This window comes from Bison bison, unplaced genomic scaffold (assembly GCF_000754665.1).
Source record: "Bison bison bison isolate TAMUID 2011002044 unplaced genomic scaffold, Bison_UMD1.0 scf7180017864141, whole genome shotgun sequence".
In the NCBI taxonomy this organism is placed as follows: Eukaryota; Metazoa; Chordata; class Mammalia; order Artiodactyla; family Bovidae; genus Bison; species Bison bison.
The window spans coordinates 2656629-2661228 of NW_011494713.1; the positions used below are offsets into that span (position 1 = coordinate 2656629).

Sequence of the window (4600 nt, forward strand, 5' to 3'; positions counted from 1 at the left end):
CTCCCGCGCACTCTGGCCTGAGGCGACGGGCCCCGCTGGCCGGAGCCACTGGGCAGAGTGCGCGGGAGGGCCGCTCCTCAGGAAGGCCCTCGGCGCCCAGCTCGGGGGCGGCGGAGAGAGACCCGCGCCGACCCCAGGCCCGGGCGCACCGGCGGTGCCTGCGCCTCCCGAGACCCCGCGGGGGCCCGGCCAGGGGGCGACCGCGGTCGCGGGGCCGCCGAGTGACAGGTGCCGCCGCCCCCTCCCCGCCGCGGGCATCGCTCTCCCTCCCGGGAAGCCAGGCGCTCGGAAATTTCTGGAGCAACGACCCGACTCGCTGTTTTTCTCCGTTGCAGGTTTTGAAACCGCTTCTTTGCCAGAGTTCGGTCTCCCAGCCCTGTTTCTTTCTCATTTGTACTTTGCGCGAGTAACTTTGGGAGCATCGGTTAACAGCCTATGGGTGAAATTTGGCTTTCGTTCATGCATGAGGTATAGTAAATTACTTATTGAATAAAGTGCTCCTCCTTCTCCCGCTAGCTATTGAAAAAAGAGAAGGGTTTTGAATTTTTTTTTTTGGCAGTTATTGTTTGTAATAAGCAGTCTTCCAGAAATTTTGTCATTTCTAACACTTAGGGATCTTGGTCGATATTGAACAGTAAATGGCTTATTAAATTGTGTTTTCTTTCCAACTTCTTTTAGATTTTTCATTTTTAACTTTACCTGGAGTCTCCAATTGAGTAAGTGCTATGGCTTTCATTAGAAGCACTAATGAGAAAAATAGTCTTTCCTCTACTGGACAGCCACTGAAATGTTCTCTACACTTTTCATTATTGTCTGCTTCTTTACATAGTAAACGTGCTTGTAAGTGTAACCTGAATCGTCGGTTTAATAAATTTGACTTGCCAGCTATAAGAATATTAAACTTCGTGGCAATTAAAAATAATACAGATTTTTTTTTTCTCAACAAGTTTATAACACATAAGCTCACATTAGTCAGATCCTGATTAACGGAAGATGATGTCATAATTGGTAACAACAAACTTAGCTATAAGACATCAATCAGGTGGCTTCACTCTATAAAGAGTGAAGAATTCAGAAGTTGAGCAGGAAGAGATCATTGGGACTAATGAAAATACGTGTGCTTTATTCATGGGAGAATTCCTTAGTTCCTCAGTCGGTACCTGCTTGTACTTTTTGCTTAGCTTTTTCAATCCACAGAAATTAGATGCTGCAGGTTAGAGACGGGAGACAGTATTGAACTATGAAGGAAAAAAAATGTTTGTATTAAGTTCGTTGAGAGCAAAGTTTGGGTATGTTCCTGGCACTTACTGGTTGTGAACCTTAGTTTATAAGACGCCAAAGTGAAAGATATTGTGTAGTTGGCGTTATTTGAGGAACAGAACATGAAAAAAATACAATACAAAATTTTCACCAGAGATTAAGTCACTCATACTCAGTGCCATTTCATTTTATGGCTTTTGCTTTTTAAAATCTAAGCTACTTTTCAGTGAGACCACACTGTATGCATTTCGTTTTTCACCAGGCTAACTGGTTGGTTATGTTAGTGGAAGATCACTATCGTTTTTGTAAAAAGGGATATCTTTCTTGATAGAGGAGCTTATACATATATCAGTTTTGAAGTGCCCTAATTATGGTTCCCTGGACTGAAGGATGGCTACTGCTACCATCTTTCTTGACCCTAGAATGATCATAGTCGAGAAGAATGATATCATAGTGGCACTTTTTCTCAGAACTTTGGTAGGGGAACCCAAGAGGCTCAGCCATTTATAAAACCTTTTATAAAACCTGCTTCTTGCAGTTTAGGCTATTCATTTAAAAAACGTATTTACTTAAGCTCCTGGTGTATTCTAGTTCTTTTAAATTAACGCTTTAAAACCAGTTCTGTTTCCTAAATAAATATACCTTTTAAACGAAATTAGTTGTGGTGATGATGAGTTAGTAGAATGCCACTTAACAATGAAGCAACTTTGAACTGCTAATAACCACTATTAACTCACATTTGCATTTTGGGAATTGAGGATTATCTCTAGTGCACTTTGCATTTTGCTGCATTCTATTTTAGAGCAGGTCTTTGAATGTGTAGATAGCTGTGTACTTGGGGAATGTAAATATTTTTTAAAAAAACAAATTCAATAAACGTATCTGTTGTGTGCCAGGTCCTGTGATTTTTGTTGGGGATGGAAAAAAGAGGCCCTTGCCTTTTAGGATATTGAAATCAGGATTATAAAGAGCGGGGCACAATAAACATAATTTTAATTAAATCTGTCCAGTAATAAAAGTAAATATAGAGTACAGAAATATTGCAGAGGAGGAAACCATTAAACAGGCAGGTTAGAAGAAGCATTTTAGAGATGCTAGCACCTGAGCAAGATTTTGGGGAACAAATACTGGGTAGGCCAAATCCTTTAGGTTTTTCTGTAAGATCTTATGGAAAAACCACAAAAAAAAAAACTTTGTGGCCAACCCAATACAGGTTGTAAGTGGAAGAGATATAGGGCATTTTAGGCAAAAGGCATAGCAAAAGCTATAAACAAGTAAAATTAAATGTGGTCAGGAAGTTTTAAGTAGTTTTTTTGTTGTTGTTTGTTTATTTTTGGCTCTGCTGGGTCTTCACTGTTGTGCACAGGCTTTCTCTGGTTGTGGTGAGCCGGGGCTGCTCCCTAGTTGCAATGCACAGGCTTCTCATTGTGGTGGCTTCTTGTGTCAGGGAGCACGGGCTCCAGGTGCTCCAGCTCAGCAGCTGTGGTGCGCAGGCTTAGCTGCTGTGTGGCACGCGGAATCTTCCCAGACCAGGGATTGAACCCGTGTGTCCTGCGTTGGCAGACAGATTCTTATCTACTCTGCCACCAAGGAAGTCCTAAATAATTGTTTTGGTGGAGTACAATGTCTGAGGAAGGACAGTTGCTTTTGAAAATCTAACATATGTTCTAATATTATTAATAAGTAATTTTTTTTTAGTACTGAGTATAAAGTGGAGACTTTCCTGTAATTTGATATTACTGCAATTTCAAGTATAGAGGAGTAAATAGTTTTTACTAATGGTGTTCATTAAGAAAGTATAAAATATTGCACTTCATTTGATGAGTTGCCTGCATATTTATATTTGTAAATTTATTGTGCATTTGTTTTTAAGTTATCTTGTGAACTTTTGTCTTCCTTCAACTACTTAAGTTAGCCTTTACATTATTTTTAAAAGAAAACTCAACAGGAAGAGGGATAAACAGAAAATGATATTACATTTCTGGACCAAAAAACTGATTTGTGTAGTAGTTTAGTAATGTGTAACTGTTTAACATAGAACACTGGCCATTACATTCATAGACTGACCAATGTAGGTAACTTAGTGGGTGTCTACTATATTTTTGTTTTGTGTATCTTAATTATCTCCATGTTATTTAAGTGTATGTATATAAATGTCTGAAAATTTGAATACCTGGATTTTAAAGACTATGTAATAGAGAAAGAACGGGAAAATGGGGGAGGGCGAAGAGCTCCGTTTGCATCTGTTTACCTAAGTATCTCTTTGATATGACTATAGATGGAGATGCAGACGTGTGGGACACAAGACCTCTAACCCTATGCTCACAAGAAGCCCTTTCCCTGAAATAGTATCTTTAAAAGTCTGATGTTTTTGTGGTCTGCTTATTTGTCTCTTTTTCTCTTTTAAGATTTTTTAAAAGTAGTTTCAAATGAATTCCTGAATTATATGACATGATTTTTTTTTTTTTTTTTTGTAAATTCGGAAAAATTTGTTAATGAAGGCAGTGTTCTCTTAAAGACATGCAACACAGTCTTTAACAATTGCTTTCTGTCATTTGTCTTCTCAGTCACTAACATAAGGGACCTGAGGCATGTCATTGTTAATTCTGACCTGTAGTTGCCCTTTCTAAGTTTTGACACAGGGCAGAAAAATCAATATTGCATTGATTATATTATGTTTTCCTTTTTGAATTTGGGTATAGATAGCCATTTTTCCTTTTCAAGATGAGATTTTTTTTTTCTTATAGAAAATTATTATAGACTATTTGGGAAAATAATGAAAACTATAGAAAGGAAGATAGGCATCATGGGTAGCCCCATGCATCTCATTCTTTTTGGTATGTAAACAACTAACATGTTTACAAACTGGGGATTATTTTTATTCCCTTCGTTCATTTAAAGTTTACATTTCACCCCTTTTCCCACTTGTGAAGTATTGGTTAGCGTATGGTATATGCATTTTTGATACATAGATTCCTCTCATGACTAATGAGGGAGTTGATGTGTTGTCTGTTTATCACTTTTTTTTTAAAGTAGAACTTATGATACAGTTGATCAGCCTTCCAGTTGTCCCATCTCTTTACTCCCTCAGCTGCTAAGTAGAGCTATTTTTTGCCTTTAGTTTTACTAAAGTGATACAGGTGGCCACCACTCTTCTCTTCTCCCATCTGTAGCCCCTGACCAAACAAGGGATCATTGCAGGTGAACATTTCCCCCTTTCTTTTTTTTTTTTTTTAGAACTATGTCATACCATATTCTTTTTTTTTTCCCTGAAAAATTTCACAATATAATGTTGATAGTTTACCATGAAGAAATTAAGAAAAGAGAATAGTTTCTAATG

At 38.3% G+C, this 4600-nt stretch overlaps 1 protein-coding gene across 1 annotated transcript in view; it reads left to right on the forward strand.

Annotated features, from left to right (window-relative positions):
* Positions 1–317: 317 nt before the first annotated feature.
* GKAP1 (G kinase anchoring protein 1) overlaps positions 318–4600 on the forward strand; it is a 92402-nt gene continuing 88119 nt past the window's right edge. Inside the window, exon 1 of the mRNA XM_010840070.1 lies at positions 318–468. The gene's annotated coding sequence lies outside the window, so the exon portion shown is untranslated. The remainder of the gene's footprint in view (positions 469–4600) is intronic.